The sequence below is a fragment of the Tiliqua scincoides genome, chromosome 2 (assembly GCF_035046505.1).
Source record: "Tiliqua scincoides isolate rTilSci1 chromosome 2, rTilSci1.hap2, whole genome shotgun sequence".
NCBI classification, from domain to species: domain Eukaryota; kingdom Metazoa; phylum Chordata; class Lepidosauria; order Squamata; family Scincidae; genus Tiliqua; species Tiliqua scincoides.
The window spans coordinates 85,969,580-85,987,434 of NC_089822.1; the positions used below are offsets into that span (position 1 = coordinate 85,969,580).

The window sequence follows — 17,855 nt, forward strand, 5'->3', positions numbered from 1 at the left end:
GGGATTTCTTCCAGTTAGGTACAATTTGGGCAACGTTGCACTAGGACTGCCAACTCTCTTACCACCTTCTGCTCCGTTGCCTTTAACAGCAATATTAGCAAGTGCAGTGCTGTCTACGTAAGCAGATGATAATGTTTATTTCCATGTCCAGAAAAGCCTTACTTTTGTAGAGATCAATCTCTTTTTAACAGAGCAAGAACTGAGTCAGCTTTTCTCTGATCAGTTGGCAACTGTACTTCTAAAGCATAAATTGCCTGGCATATAAGCACCTTAGGGAAATATAATTAGATCCACTTTGAGACTCATATTGAAACCCGGGGCAGAATGATCCAGAATGCCCCTGATGCTGCCTTAGATCCACCACTTCTGCACAATTAAAAAAAAAAAAAAAAAAGCAGCTGCTTACCACGCTCCTTGTGCAGTTTCTTTAGTTTCAGAAGGTGGAACTTCCAGTTTGATTTAAAGGGAATGTGCAAATGAAGGAGTTCCTCCATTTGTGTGGTCCCTGTAAATCAAACCCAAAGTCCTGCACTTCCACATTTGAGGAAACTGCACCAGGTAAGGAGGCAGATGTTCCACTTTTGTGAGCAGAAAGTGGATCAGTGTGCTTCATGTCTATGGTGGGCTGGAGTAAGGTGGGCTGGAGGCAGTGGCAGACTTAAGGTGAGGGGCACCCTGAATCTGCTGCCCTCTCACTCCCCACAATCAACCATTAATGCAACCCATGTCACCTCTCCTAATGGATGGGAAGCCCCTGATCAAACCATCATATCTATCTAAATAACACTATTCCTCTCATTATATGATAATCATCTCAGTTCATCTCATTTTATAATAATCCATTTAACAATGATATCTATTTTTACAGATGGCAAATGGGAGTATAGGCTGCACACCATAAACTAGCCCAGATTAATCTAAAATCCCACATTTAGTTTTGTACATCTGTATTCCTCTTAATCTCTAGATGGGTAGTTGGGGCCCAATCCTAAAGCTCCTCAGTGCAAGTGCTGGGTGTCACAAACATGTTGTAAGTCACATCTGTAGTACCTGGAGAGGAGGAGCCGCCAGCGCTGGGCCAGCGCCTGTCAGCATTCTCAGCACTGCATGGAGGCACCAATAGCGCCGGCTGGTGGTAAATCGTGTCGGGGCAGGGAGGAGTTTTGGGGTGGTGCAGGGGAAAGTAGGGAGCGGGTGGAACAGGGCAGGGGGAGAGCAGGGTGGGGGGGAGGAATTGGGGTGGGAGGAACCGGCAGAGCCCAGCTCCACCAGATTCTGAATTCTAGGTCGGGTTGGAAGGTCCAACGTGGAGTCTCTCAAATCTGTGCCAGAAAAATAGACTTGAGAAGCCCCATTGCAGGGCTTGGGGCTTTCCTCTGAGAAGGGGATAAAAGTCCTTTTCCCTTGAGGAGATTCCTGGCGGCTTCCCGACTTCCGCTGGATACAGTGGTAACCGCTTTGATGCTGCTGCTGCAGCAGGTGCTGGGAAGCTCAGGATTGGGCTGTTGGTCTCACAGCAACCCTTTGATGTAGGCTTGAACAAGGCAGAATGATGTATTCAAGGCCATGTGGTAAGTTTCGCAGCTTAGCCCATTTCTGCGCAGCACGCAGGTGTACACATTTGATCCTGTTGCGTATATGCAACATTGGGCAGTGATGGCTTAAGTAAAGAGATGGAAATAGAATACCAAATTTAGGTCCAACATGTTTGCCCTACATAAAAACAGATTTTAAATTGAGCAGCATTCACAGGGTTCCTCGTGATATACACTTACTTCCCCCCTCTCCCCATTATAATGATGAGTATTCCCTGGCTCATTTAGGAATGTTACAATCCAAATCTGCTCAGTATATTCTGCTTAGTCCAAGCAGTTTGGAGATCTCTTTTTCCCTGTGTTTTTGTGTTACTTTCTCAGGCTATGATCCCAAAGCTTCCTGGAAGTAAGCCCCATTGAATATAATGGAACTTACTCTGAGTAGACGTGCATAGGATTGTGCAGTCAGTCTTGCTTGATTAGGCCAGCATAAAATGCTCGGATGATCCAGTCCCAAGGTCAAGCATTCCATGTGCTTTTGTTAATTTGAATTACCAGTTCTCCTACATGAACGAGTTCTTCAGTTATTTCATTCTGTGATGAGCAGTTATGTTTCTTCTTTAAAAAATACAAGAATATATATCTCACCAACAAGACGAACTCAAAACGGCAGCGTGCGACTATCCTACAAGCAACCTAATGCAGAAACATCAGGTTTTATGAAGCAAGAGGGAGTAAAGTCAGTGGGAGCAGGAAAGATTACACTGTCACCAGTAATGGATTAACTTGCTCTTACAGGGACCCAAACCATATTACCTGTGTGAAAATCAATGCATGAAACCCATTGTCCAAATCCCGGCATCTCAAATACAAACCCGTTTTCTCTTATTGAAAATGTACTGCAGTAAGCTTTCACTGTGTATATCGGGTACATGTATAATATCAGTAGAGGAGCCTATGGCTTACTTTCTCTATTTACACACAAAGTGATTTTAAGGGAAATAGAGGCGAGTTTCAATAGTGTCAGCCATGGCTGACTCACATGGAACAAATCTGGATTAGTAGGTTAAAAAAAAAACAATTCAATATCAGCCTCTGGGTCTCCTCCGCACATCAATCTGGTAGCTTCATTACACAGTAGGCTAGGGAGCTGCAAATAGCAAATGTCCGTCAGGCAAACGTGTACGCAGCTGAATTCTCTTCTGCAGCTAGTTATAAATCAGCCTGTCCATTATAACTTCTTGTGATTCAAACATACCAATCTTATTGTTTTGAACTGACTGCATGGATTTCAGCCATTTTATTTTTTTTTAAAAAGTCAGGACAATCATGAACTAAGGTGCCGATTTTCCCGAGGTGATCTGACTCTGGTTTCCACAAGGGAAGAACGTGGTAACTCTGAATAAAGCTTCATGTGTGGACAGAAGCTTGCAGGTGCCCACAGAAGCTGTAGTGGTGCTGGCTGCTAGAGGTGCCTGCAGTTGCCTCTCCTTGAGTCACTTTCCAGGAAAGGAGTTATTACTGCTTGCCCACTTACACTGTGATTTTGGGCTGCTGCTCCCAGAGATTTTCCTTACTTATTCTCTGTGTTCTTGGCTATAGGGAAGAAAAGAGAAGGACTTTCCATTTCTTTGAAAGCACCTGCATGTCTGCAGTAATGATGAACCCTAGCCTCCCCCCTCTCGAAAAAGGCAATTTCTGTTCATATATATATTCATTTTATTTGAAGTATTTATTTTATTTGAAGTATTTATATCCTGCTTTTCTTAGCCCTGAAAGGTAACACAAAGCAGCATACAGAATAAAAGTTAAAAAATTAGAATGCATATAGAAATACGTAATGTACTGTATAGATCAGTGGTTTCCAAACCGAGGGTCCGGAACCCATCAGTGGGTCTTGACCTGATTTTGGGGGGTCGCAAAACTGAGAGGACAGATTAGGCTTCGTGCCTCAAGGGTTAAACAAGCTGCTACTTGGGGGAGTAGCACTGCTGCCCAATCACCATTAAAGCCACACCCCTTGGCATTTATAAATCAGGCAGCAGCCTCTATAACCTCTGAAAAGTTTGGGAACCACTATAGATTATTTCTTTCTACCCTCTGCATAAACAAAGCCTTCTCAATGTGAACAGTCACAGTGACAGATTTTTTTTTTCCATTTTAATGTAACGCACCAAATGAGTTTCATATTTCAATAGCATTATGAACAAATAATTGCTTCTGAAACCAGGCAGTTCTCATTAAAAACAGTGCTATCCTTCCTACCAAGTGATGTAACATCCATACTGCGGACCAAGGAACACAGCAGGAGACAAAAACTATTTTGTTCCCACCCCAATACAAGGTTACAATCCCCCCACCCTTCTCTGGTTCAGACATTATTCCATCAGTAGGTGCATGAAGATCTTCCAAACCAAGCTCCATATGGACTGGGAAAATTACAAGTGATAATTAAAATCGACAAGAGCTATGTGGCAATATTCATTAGGAGATGAACTACCTCTTGAGAGCAAAGTATCAAGCTCATGTTCCCATTCCAACTCAGGAGCGCAACGAAAGAGAAGGAAGGCTGTCACTGAAAATCTCCTTTCCCAATGTTGCCACCATTCACAGAGAGCAAAAATGGAGAGCAATTTCAGCCATTTCAAGGGCTGGGGGAACTCACCTCTGCTGCCATTCCACTGACAGTCACCATTTTCTTCCTAAAACCCCTTCAGAACAGTGTAAAATCACCACATAGCACCTTTCTAAGGGAATTTGAGGAGGGGAGAATTATGAACTGCCACTAGAAGTGATGAAAAAGGCAGAGATTGATCTCAGTCCCCTTCAAACCCCCCCTCCCCCAAATTTTGATGGAAGGCTTTCATTAGATAATGTCTGTCTCATCCTAGAAAGAAAGAAAGAAAGAAAGAAAGAAAGAAAGAAAGAAAGAAAGAAAGAAAGAAAGAAAGAAAGAAAGAAAGCTATACAGTGTAACCCTATGTGTGATACTCAGAAGTAAATCCCATTTTGTTTAATCTCCCATTGAATCCAGGAAAAATTACTTTTGAGTAACTATGCATTGCATTGGAATACATGAATATTGAAAAGATGAAAACAAAACAAGCAGTGGTAGCATGACCTGGAATGTGACCTTGGGTTCCCCAACTCTGCATAATTACCCCCCCCCCCAAAAAAACAGCCACTTTCTACACTCCTCACAGTTTCTTCAGTTACAGAAATGAAGGATTTCTGAACAGCCTTAAAAGTCACCAGAGCCCAGGTTTACCCGCCCAGTGGACCTAGCCTTCCAGTCAGCCCGGCCTCCAACTTCTGCATTCCACAAGGTCAGCTGAGATTTCAGGAAATTTCCAGGTATCAATACTTACTTCTGCAGCAGCTGTAGTCCTGCAGCAGTGTTTCTGAGCCCCAATACATTTCTTCATGATAAGCAGGTCCACAAGCCTAAGAGCTGCTGTAGCAGGCCAGTTTCCACCCAGATTTGACACAGTGTTAAGGAGTGTCATGTATGCGTTCCTCAGCCCTGCACATCTGGCTTGCAGAGCAGTCTCTGGGGTGCAGCCTGCAGTAGCACCCCCAGCATGACTTGTGGGAAGCCAGGTCAGAGATGGGGTGGCAGCAGCGGAGGTCATAGACAGTGTAAAGCTGGGGATTGTCATTTGGAGATCTTTGGCTTTGAGTCAGGGGTGAATACCTTAAAGAAGTGGTTCTGAAACCTTCCGGTGTCACAACCCATCTTGCCCTCCCTGGTGGGTCATGATGCACTGCTCCTTCTTGCAAGGCCCTGGAGGCATCTTCCAGACCAACGACCCATTCTATCAGCCTTTGTGGGTTTCCGAATGGCCCACAGAAGCACACAGAAGTCACTTCCTGTTTTCACAAGTCACTTCCGGTTGGACAGTGCCTTCTAATGCTTCCAGAGTGGCTCCAACTGGTGGGTCGCAACCCACACTTTGGGAAATTCTGCCCTAAAGTGCAACCAGGGGAGCTGCATGGAAGATCTATTCAATAAATGTTCTCTGTAAAAGAATACAGGTTAGCCAGTCCCATCCTTCCAATGACACAATGGTACAATGAAACATCTCCTTGATAAAGAATCTTTCATTGTTTGTGGTCCACGCAGATGCAGAGAGAGAGAGAGAGAGAGAGAGCTTCCAATCAAACAGATAACTGCCCAATCCTACCTGACTCCCTGTTCAGCGATGCAGTGGCTCCAATGTGGCAGCTGCTGCATCCTGCAGGGCAGTCCTGGTCTTGGAAGGTCTCCTCGGGGGAAGGGAACATTTGTTCCCTTCCCCTGAGGAGTCCTTGCCAGCCCAATGGGTAGAGGTGTTTGAAAATGGTGGGGTTTTGTTTGCTTGTTTCTACGTTCTTCAGCAGGGAGTCGTTGCCTATAGAAGGGTGGTTATTATATAGAAGTTTATTAACTTTCTGTCACAGGAAAGGCAAACTAAAGTCAAGGGAGGAATTACTGATGGAAGATTATAATTGTCAATGTTTTTTCTATGTACAACTTTCAGAAAGGTTCAGAATGGATAAAAGAACATATGGATTTGAGGACGGGGTCTCTATGTTTGAAACACAGTTATGTATGGATGATGAGCATGTTATTGCAAAAGTATATATAAAATGTTGAAATACGAGGCAGGTCCTAATGAAAATTGTCACCATGCTCTGGAAATTGCGCTGCTGGAATCCGGTCGATTGGCTGACGCACTTCTTCAATCAGATTATCGCCGTGCAGAAGACGCCTGCCGACTGGCAGCGTAGCACGACCGTCTCTATCTGGAAGAAGAAAGGCAGTCCCGCTGACTGTGCAAACTACCGGCCGATCCGCCTCATCTTTCACACAATGAAAATCTTCAAGAGGGTTGTCGACCACCACATCCACGACATCATCCAATTCACAACGAACCAAGGAGGCTTTGTTAGTGGCTGTGGAAGGACAGATGCAGTGCACGCTACCCGACTTCTGCTCAAGAAGCACCGAGAGAAGCAAAAGCCACTGCATGTTGCCTTCATCGACTTTGAAAAGGCATTTGATCATGTGCTACATGATGTCATCTGGTATGTGCTGCATAGCCAAGAAGTACCAGAAGAACTTGTTTGATGGGTGAAGCTCTTCTACAAGGATCGAAAGAATTGTGTGCAGGCCATCACTGGAACATCGAAAGACTTCCGTATTACTGTTGGCGTTCACCAAGGCTCGATGCTCTCTCCGCTGCTGTTCATCACAGTGATGGACGTCATCACCCGTGATCTGCAAAAGCCACCACCATAGAAACTTCTCTATGTAGATGATGTTCTTCTCGCGTCCAACAACAGATGAGGTGGGGCTTGTATAACAGTATAGGAGAGGGTCAAATGACTCAACTTCCTACAGAGTATAACATTATGTTTATTGTGAAAACCAGGGAAAACTGTAGGCCATGACTCAGTACTGCTCCTATGACTGAATTGGCTGAAAGCTTGCCTCCAAGCATAATTCAGTGTGCCCGTTTTGAACTTTCAGCCCTATAGAACTTGGGACCAGGGTATCTGAGGAACTGTCTCCTCTCACATGAGCCAGCCTGTCCCAAGGTTAGCTGAGGGGGCCCTGTTGCATGTGCCACCCTGGAAGAAGCCAGGCTGGCAGAATCACTAGCAGGGCCTCCTTTGTGGCAGCACCACTGTTATGAAACTCCCTTTCTGTAGAATTAAAACTGCCAGCCTTCCGACTAGGCTTCAAAACTTTTCATTTTGCCTTTTTTTTTTTTTTTGAAGACGTTTTGTCTCCACTATTTGCACTTTATATTGCCTGTACTTCTTGTGTCAGACAATTTTAGATACTCTGGGCACAATCCTATGCATGTCTACTCAGAAGTAGGTCTTATTGTGTTCTATGGGGCTTACTCCCAGAAAAGTATGTATAGGATTGCAGCCTCTGTCTGGTATCATGCTGCTGTTGTTTTGACTTTGTATTTTTGTATTTTGATTTTGTATTTTTTTATCAATGTTTTAGGGCCCAATCATATCCAACTTTCCAGCAACAATGCAACTGCATTGCAGCCCTAGCAATTGTTCCCTTACCTTGAGGAGGCCTCCAAGACTGCCCCTCTCATCGCAGAGATGGGTGCAGAGTATTTGTAGAATGTGGGATGTGACCGATGGCAGTATGACAAAATTAACTGCACTCCAGTGGTGCTGGATCATGATGCATGTGACTTTCAAAAGTACCCAGCCTCGATAATTGGGTCACAAATTTCAATGTAACACAAAATGCAAGGCCCAGGTGTGCACATAACAGAATGTATCATGTCACTTTGAGCCTCCGGAGCTGCTCTGCTTTTCCCTGTCTGTACCCTTGGCCGCAGATCCTGGATGAGGCTCAAAGAGGCTACCATCTGGACTCAGCCAGAATCACTGTATCCCAAACTAGCTTGGCCTGGTTCTCTCCACACACAAGGATCACAGGAGGCACAGAACAACATTTTTCATGTGGCTGAAGTGTTATCCAGATTAACATTTGAAGGTCAGCATATGACATCTGGCCTCCCTTGACACCGAAGTTGTCCTCTGGCTATGGAATCCAGGCTTTCAGTGTACTGACAAGAAAGAACTTGTCAAAAAACCACCTGCAGGGAACAGCGGGATGTTAACCGTTTTGGAAACGCTTAGCTGTGTGTTAGAGAAGCTCAGATGTGCACTGGCGACATGTCTTCGCCCCAAGGGCAGATCATGGGTATTGCAGCACAAGCCTATACAGGTTTACTCAGAAGTACAGCCCACCATGTTCAGTCGAGCTTACTCCCAGGTTAATGATTATACTAGTTTGCAACCTATATTTATGTTGCGATTATTGAATGACATCTGTTCTCATGCCATTGTTAGCCCAGTCCTATGCAATCAAAAGTAACTCCCATTCTAGTCACTGGGGCTTACTGTGCATAGGATTGTGGCCTTTGTCTCTAAGGTACAACTGGAGGCTGCTCATCCATGATGCAACAGCATCCTCCACCACATTCTCTCTGTTCCCCTTGGAAAACACAGCAAGATGAAGAAGGCAATTTTCCTTTAATAGGCTCTGACAGATCCACACCCCAAAATCTGGCAAGCTATTTTGAAGTGGCACACAGCTGAACGTCAGCTGTGCATACACTCTGGTCATGATTAATGCTCTTCTTTATCAATTTGCTCCTCCCCCCTTCTTCCAGTCTACTACGTGAAAATAGGTTCCAAATTTGTGTTTGCAAGATTGATGGAAAAAAGCCTTCAGGAGAAATAGAGTTGGGGGGGGGGGAGTTGTGTAAAGGCAAAGTAGAGGGCAGAGTTCAGTACTTCACTGAGCATGAAGAGTTCAGCATTTCGTTACTGCAAATTAAGGATGGAATTCTCGCTCAAGAAGAACGTAGGCCCCCAAACCATTTAGGACTGTGAGGGGGCGGTGTAACTTGCGCACTTGCCGAAACCCAGAATATAGGTATGAGCATTCTCATGCAAACCTGCTTCATATCAAAGGAATAATAATAGGAATTGCTCATAGGTTATCATTCAGGGTTAAGCACCCAGGCCAAGAGGTATACCAAGAAAATATGACAAAAAAGTCTGAGGTATTCTGGAGCCTGCTTTACACATCTAACACACACACACACGCGCGCACACACACACACACACACACAAATTCTGATTAAAATAAAATAACTGAACAATTTTTTTTAAATTTTCTGTGATTTTTCAGTTAAGCACAGAGACAGCAAGATACTATTTACTAGGTAGGCCTATTTGGGCCGATCTCTCTCTCTCTCTCTCTCTCTCTCTCTCTCTCTCTCTCACACACACACACACACACACACACACACACAGAGTGCTACTACACAGCTGTTTAGCAATGAGAACCAGAGCAGCAGACGCTGCCACCAACTATCTGCTTCATCTCTGAGGAACCCAGGAATGCATTATGTAAAAGGAATTGTACCATTTGTTGAAACATTTATATTCCCTTGTGCTTTACTGATGAAACCTGAACTACAGATGGATGAAAAATCCTGCAGCAATGATGTGCAGAATAAGATGTCACGTTTTATGAACTTTGGAAAAGATGAAGCCCAGCAAGCCTATGAAATGCCTTGAATATGAAAACCGGGGATGGGACGACGACTAAACTTTTGGAAACGAGTCAGTATTTTACTCTGGAGCTCAGCCTTCATCAGCTGCACAGGTAAAATATGAGTAGACACTTTAACAGGAGGTAAACATCCCAGTAGAATTCTTTGGAATTCAGTGAAACAGAAGACCGGACTATTTGCTGGATGCCCTCCAAAGCGACCAAGAAGATATTAGAATATTCCCAGCCTAACCTTGGAGGGAGAAAAGGGTATGAATGAGTAATTCAGCAATGTCCTCGGAGAGGTTTAATAATGCATTTCAGCACCAGTCCTGAAATGGCAAATACCAGCTTTGGCAACGAAACTGAGATGTTCATTGAGAGAGCAGAACTCGTCTCAAATCCATGCAAAGTGCCTGAGCTGATGTGCTCTTGCAGATGGAATTCACCAAACATCACATGTCTGGCTCAGCTTCCATGTAAGTCATCTACGTTCGCAACAACTAATTCTGTATTGTGGGACGAGTGAATAAAAAGTGCTGGAATGAGCACAAGCATCATGTCAATATGAGATACAGAGAAAGTCTAATGAAAGAATCACACAGCAGCCCAATATTTGAAGGGCAATGAACTATTCCAGCCATGGTGAAACTGCAAAGGAGTTTTGCACATGAATGATGGGATAAAATCCGACACAAGATTCAGCTATCCTTTAAGGATCTGCAGCATCATACTTAGATGGTTCTGAACTGGGGCACGCTTACTAATCTACATTCTTCCCTTGCACAAATCAACACGGAGAAGTAGAGAATGGTTGCAGACCAGGGAACTCAAAGCACACCTGCTGAACACTGTAACCCACTGCCACACGTCTCCAATTTTCTAATCCCCCATTAGCAAAATTCAGCAGCTTTCTTTTGCTTTACTATGATAGGAGGTAGACACAGGATGAATGAGAAGCTCCACAAGCACTGATCTGCTTGACTTGCTGCCCCCACTAAACCTCAGAGCTGCCCTTGCTAAGCCTCTGAAGAAGCCAATAGTATATTTTCATCTACCATCTTCCCCTGAATGTCTAAATATTCCATACAGGAAAACAAAATCTATAATCCCCAATTATTTCAGTAGCTGTAAATACTTATCAGTTGATCATGATGCTCATTTTTGTGCTCCTGCCCAGAATACACCGAGAAGAATTATCCCTATTGCCCCACCCTAATTACACCCTGCTGAGTATCTGCACTGACAATCTAGCCTAAAGCTTCCTGGTGAAGCCTGTTGCCAGTGACCTCATTTCCCACATGTGTACAGTCTGTCCTAGCTCCAACTTGGTTACTTAGCTGATAGCCCTGAGAGTCCACAAGGACTTCACCCTGGAGGGGGTGAAGCAAGGCTCCCCCTAATGAACTTGTTGCTGAATAAGGGCCATCGACCAGAATGGAAAACTGTGGGGCATCTGTGTGTCACCTTCCTCTAAGGCAGGGGTCTCCAAACTTTTTGGCCAGAGGGCTGCATCACATACCTGGTGTGGTGTGGAGGGCCAGAAAAAAAATTTAAATATAAAATTTAAATAAATAAGAGATGGAACTTAGATGAGTGAATAAATGAATGAATGGGCTCATTCATTCAACCTCTCTGGCCCTCAGAACACCCTCCAGACACAATCGGAGCACAGTTCTGGTCATGTTCAGTTGAGTGGGCCAGAGGCTTTCAGGGGACAAGAGGTTGGCCGCAGGCTGGAAAGAGGCTTGCTGCGGGCCGCATCTGGCCCCCGGGCTGGGGTTTGGAGACCCCTGCTCTAAGGACTTGCAAATTTGGCCTCTCTATCCACCTTGGCACTTGCTTGCAAACAAAACACTAGTGTTAAGTAGCCAGTGACCAGGCCACCTAGGCAGTCTTTTCAGCCTTCTCCAGGAAGCTTCTCTCACTAACCTAAGCATGGGTGCCACCCACCCCCTGCCATCCCTTTGGTCCCCAGGAACCTCTTTGATTTGGGTGCAATTAAGCCTTTGTGCCCTCCTGAAAGGAAAAATCTCAACTCAATCAAGTCCAGGAAACTCCTTGTGATATACTCATGAGATGTTGCAGATGCCATATTCACTTGGGGAGCAGAATTTTGGCATTTTCTTCCCCACTGAAGATGTCCCAGCTGAACATTTTGTTTCTCTCTCTCTCTCTCTCTCTCTCTCTCTCTCTCTCTCTCTCTCTCTCTCTCTCTCTCTGAGAGCCTCTTGCCGTGTAAGCTGCCATCACTCTGGAAGAAGTACTTTCCCTTTACTCCAAGAGACACCTTTGTGGTCACTCCTTCTGAAACCCTCCATTCCTTAGTGCCTGTTTTAAACCTCCTGCTGATCTTCTCCTTGTCTTCTGTTGATTCATCTCTGGCAGAGGAAACCCAGTCCAGCTAGTAGCCTGACTCTTGCTCTCTCTTTTCCTCCTTCACTTTAACTCATGCCTGCCCTAATTGAGGTAATTACAAATATCCTTTCACTGACAACCAATAGATCTCTGTGCAACTGATCTTAGAAGTAAGTATTGCCTTTCCCTTGTTTTTCTGTATCTCATAATAACATCTATAGGTGTCGCCCACTCTTTTGACATGTTAGGGACTGGACCAGTGGTAAAAAGTGGAAACGGTTGAAAAGTGGAACCTGGTCTTTTTTAGTTTGCAAATGTTGCTTCCAATGCTTTTTTAGCTAGCAAATTACAAATGCCTTTTTTATCTCGCAAATTCCTGCCATCACACAAAGATTTCTGCAAATGGACTCTCATTAATGCCTTTAGGAATGGGAATAGACCAGTGATTTTCAATCTTTTTCATCTCATGGCACACTGACAAGGTACTAAAATGGTCAAGGCACACCATCAGTTTTTTGACAATTGACAAGGCACACTACACTTCCGGCAAGGGGCTCAAATCCCCCAATGGTCCTACTAATAAATGACATTCCCCAAACTCCTGAGACACACCCACTGACCATTTGCGGCACACCAATGTGCCACGGCACAGTGGTTGAAAATGACTGGAACAGACCCAGAGCTAAAATTGGTGTTCTCTCTTTCTCACTCACATACACATCAAAACAGTTTGAATCACCATGTCATTTGCAAATCAACATGGGGTGGGCAATTTTAGCCTTTAGAACAGCAGAGAGAGATTGAAAGAGCGGGGCATGCATTGAATGAATGACTTCTGGGTATAATTGAAAGGTGTTGAAAGAGCAGATCGTCAAAAAATGAACCCTCAGAAAGCGGGGGATACCTGTATATTCTTTCGGAAAACCCACCTTTGAGATTACTGTCAGCCTAATTTTAAGACACTTTGAGGTTATCCAATCAATGGTCTCCAAACTGCCATACACTGCATTTCAGCCTCTCCAGTTGTAAATTCCCCAAATGAACTTAATTCTAGGCCAGGAAAACCTGGACCCGGGATTGTGTGTATTTGCACGTACGAGCAGTGCTGGCAACAAACCATCCCAATATTACAAATTGCTCATATTCCCAATACATGCCTAGCACTCAGATAATTATGGAGATAATGGGAAATGGGTATTTCAGAGCTGCATTGGCATGGCATCTATTTATAATGCTGAATGTTATGAAACATAATATTTACTGTGATTTTTGCTAGTGCACCACCGGATTGCTGATCGTACGAGTTTTCCAGATGGCCTGTGGAACATCCAAAATATATGAATAATATAAAGCCAGTTTAAGCAGGAATGCTGTTTATGTAGTATTACAAAGGCAGGGAGAATTTGGAAGTTTGGGTAACCAAGATTTGGCCTATGGATTTCCACTGAACCTTGCCGAGCAAGCTTTCACTATCAATGAAAATTGTTCATAATGCAGAAACAATGGTACAGAAGATAATGATGGGCTTGAACTGGGGAGATACTGGGACCTTCTTAGAGGACAGATGAAATACAAGTAGGAGAAATAGATACACAAAGGGGATATGTTAATATTTAATTGGGGGTAAGGGGGAAAAGATGCCAGGCCCAATCCTATCTGATCTACTAGATTTCACTGAATTCTGTCTTTTAGTACACACGCTGTAATTATACCATAATGGAAGAAATGCACTCTGCAGCAGGTCAGGAGGACCACTTTCTTGTCCTCTTCAGAGGACCCACCATCATCAACATTGAGTTCAACATCAACATGGGCTGAGCTCTGGCGAGTCCTGCTATAGAGTAAGTTCCAGAACAATATTGTTGAAGACAAGCAGCCCAATCCTATCCTCTCGCCCTTGCCAATGTAGCTGAGTGAAAAAGGCTTGCACTGCATCCTATTGGGCAGATTGGGAGGCATGGGAGAAGCAAAGGGAAATGTTTTCTGTTACCTCCCCATAAGTCTCCAGCTTGCCAGTGGGTCTCCTCGAATGTGCACCAGCGCTTTAGCTGGCACAAATTGAAGGAAAGCAAGGAGCGTATTGGGAGGTGAGGAAGGGGATAACATCCGGAGCAAGTCACCTGCGCCAGATGCCATTCTATTCCCCTTCCTGACACACCTCCTGCCCTCCCCCATTCCACCCCATCCCATCCTCCCTCTGCTCCACCTGTCTCACCATCTGCCTGACTCACCAACATTAACAGATGCTCCTCCATTCCATGGTGAGCACTGAGCCTCTGGCCACCTCACCAGTGTTCTAGCAGCGCACAATTTTATGTGCTGCCGGAGTGTCTTTTATGACTCCCTAAGGCAGGAGCCGCTGCTGGAATGCTAGTTGGTGGAGCCCACTAGGATTGGACTGAACAGTCCTTCAGTTCCGATGCAGGAGGAGACTACCAAGAATGTACTGGAGGGGCAGAACAATTTCTGGCATTGCAAACGCAGCTCCTGAAGCTTGTGTAATTGTGAGCTTCTGGGCCATCGCCGCAGATGGTGAGGAGGACCCTGCGCACAGTGGCAGCAAGGAACAGCCTTGCTGACATTGGTAAGTCGGCAGGGTGGGCAGAATGGGGTAGGGGCAGGCAGATTGGGGAGGGATGGGGCATGTCAGAGGCCAGAAGGGGTGTCACTTGGTGCCAACAACTTATGCCAGCTAATATCCAGAGGCTCCCAACATGCCCCCTTTGTCTCCATGGAGTTTCACCAGTTAAAGATCTGGCACATGTCCAAGGAAATCCATTGGCTATTGAGGGGCTAATGAAGGAAGAGAAAATATTTTCCCTTACCTGTCCCAAGCTTCCTGATCAGCTCAACCTGCCGCCCCCCACAGCATGCAGTTTTGGCATGGCTTCAAGCTACGATGGGGACAAGGATAGGATTGGGCTGTACAACACATAAATAAAATGAACAAGGACCAATCAGCAGGGGACAGGAAAACAGACCAGGCAGAATCTGAGGCACATCAAGGCAGCAGAAACAACACCTATTTCAAAGATTAGCCAGATAGCTCTATTAAGTGTCTGCTGATGGCTTCTTCTTGCTTTGTTTTATAGAGGCTACTAGGAAGCTGGAGCCAAAGAAAGCTGGAAATCTCTGATGGCCTCTGGTGAACTTCCTTTCAAAGCTGGGTGAGACTCAAGAGCTGATCATTTGCAGAATCTGGTGCACTGGTCTTGTCTCGGGTTAACAGAAAAGTTTGATAGAGTAGGAAGGAATAATGGCCAGTAGGAGAAATATCATGAAAACAGAATCTAAGTTCATCCAGTGCTGATGCCCGTAAATCAGAGGTGGCCAAACTTTCAACTTCAGGGCTCCTGGACCTTTAACAATTGTGTAGAAGAGGGAACTTCAGCAAGTGCAGCTTGCCATCTCACAAATTTAGGAATTCCCTCCTCTACACAATTGTTAAAGTTTCAGGAGCCCTAAAGTTGAAAGGTTGGTCACCCCTGCCTTAAATAGAGATGATGATGATGATGATGATGATGATGGTTGTTGTTGTTGTTGTTGTTGATAACAACAACAACATTTAGTATTAATAATATTTACTATGAAGATTAGCTACAGAATTATGAACAGGCAAAAATAGTAATAAAAGTTCACTTTTAATTCCAGGAGTGTAGTATGGGTACAGTTACCTCCTATCATTCATTTACTTTCAGCACAATTCTGTACATGTTTATCCAGAAGTCCCACAGTGTTCAGCAGAGCTTTCATCTAAGTGTATGTAGAACTGCAGTCCTTCAAAGCGGATTTGCCCTCTTTCACTTAAAAACTCCCAGGACATCTAACAAATACAAACAATGCAGCAATACAATAAAACGTTAGAATGTGAAAACCACAGAAGCATTAAAACAATCGGATAAAATCCAATAGTACATTTGTGAATTAAAAGCAGCTTGTTAACATGCTGAACAGTCTGGGCACATGCTTGGCACTGGAAAGGCATCCGATGCCAAGTGAGCTTCCCTGAGGAGGACATGCCATCAATGGGAAGCCACAAATGAGAAAGGCCTATCTCCCATCACCACCCCTCCTTTTTACAGAAGGTGAGGGGACCTAAAGAGTACCCAGAAGGGGATCAGAGTGTTTCAAGTACAATCTGCCCTTTTTATTCATGGGGGATCTATTCCAGGAACCCCTCTCCTGGAATGAATCCATGGATACACAAATCTGCAACCACTTCCATTTTGACGAGCAAACCAGAAGTGGCTTTACTCTGGTCTCTATGGCATCCGCAGTGGGTCAAATCCACAGATACCGGACCTGCAGATATCGGGGATAAACTGCAGGTTTTTGAGGGAGAAGGTGGTCCTTGACTTATCTAGGTCCCAACCTTTAAAGGTCATTGCACCTACTATGAATATGAGAAATTCAGCATGGTATGGAGTTATGATACAATACGAAGACATGATAATTTTTTTTTTATCTTCTCTGGCCTAACAGTAGTACGCTAAGCCATCCCAGCTATAAATCTTTCAGCTTCCCACTGAACAGTGCTTGCTGATCACAAAAGAAACAACTTCACTTCGACAGAAACTCAGCTTTTACCTTAACGAACTTCTAGCTCCTGCCACAGTCAGGATAATGATGTGGAACTTTTGACTTCCTCCCACCTCCCTGCAACCTTCACATTTCTCACGGAAATAGCTATTTACCGAGAATGAAGTTCAACAATTCAGAATTAACTCAGTGTAACAATGAGAAGATCAGATTTGGAAAGGGAAGCCAGATCATTTGCTTCAAAAATGCAATCTTTCATGTAACCCAGGCAACCTATCCGTTGGCTCGTCCGCTTGTGAACTCAATCTTCCTTTTTCTCTCTCGCACCTCTGATTACAGGCATGTGAATACAGGTTTTCTTTGGAGAGAAGGATTCTTCCCGCATAAACATCTTCAACTGTGCACTCAGCAGCCTTTTCTGTTGACGTTGACTCCTTTGTTTCCCGAGGACAATGTGGAGAGCAATATCTCCATTAGAAATTATTTTCAACCCATGCCGTGAATGCCTCGTGACTGTTTCTACTTTAAATGAGTGCTAGCTTTTTCTCCTGCCCTTGAAATTAGACCCAAAGAATGTCACTTTTGATAAATTAAGACATGAAAATGAGACAATATAGTACAGATACTTGGTGTATGTGGGCGTCCCCCCGTATCCGTGGGGAATAGGTTCCTTCTGCTACCGCAGATACACAAAACCATGGCTAGTAATAAACCCTACTGAAATTCCCCTCCCCTGGTTGCACTCATGACTCACATTTCTTCATTTGCAAAAGCTTTGTAAATGGAAGCTTTCTGGAAAGGAAGTAAGGCATGTTTGCGCCGACTTTGGAGTCGGAGAGGCCAGCGCAAGGACGTGTGCTGGCCTCCCCATGCCAGCGCAGACTCTGGGCATAGTAAGTTTGTGTTGGCCTCTCCAGCAGTCTGGGGGAGCATGGGAAGGACAGAGAGGACGTGTTTTAGGGTGGAGGGACAGGGGGGGCAGTGAGCGGTCCCGTGGATGGACAGGAGCGGGAGGTGGCGCCAGGATCTGGCACTTATGCGGGATCCTAGCCCCGTTCTCAGGCAGCCCGGGGCAGCTCTGGGCTGCTCGGAATTGCGCCACCTCTTTAGGTGGCACAGATCCAAGTAGCCCCATTGGGACTGCTGCAGCATGACACGGGTTAAGGGGAATTATTTCCCCTTGCCCTGGGCCAAGCCATAGCCAGCCCCAAACTTGGGCTGGATACAGCACAGGCCAACTGGTCTGCCTGTTCCAGTGCAAGTTAGGATTGCGCTGTCAGTGGTTTTTGAGGCAAGACAAGCTGGATAGCCTCTCTAGCTGTTCTGTTCTTGACTTGGTT

General features: G+C 44.9%; 1 pseudogene; it reads right to left on the minus strand.

Annotated features, from left to right (window-relative positions):
- LOC136638566 (zinc finger protein 721-like) overlaps window positions 1-17,855 on the minus strand; it is a 1,054,179-nt pseudogene that overhangs the window by 188,074 nt on the left and 848,250 nt on the right.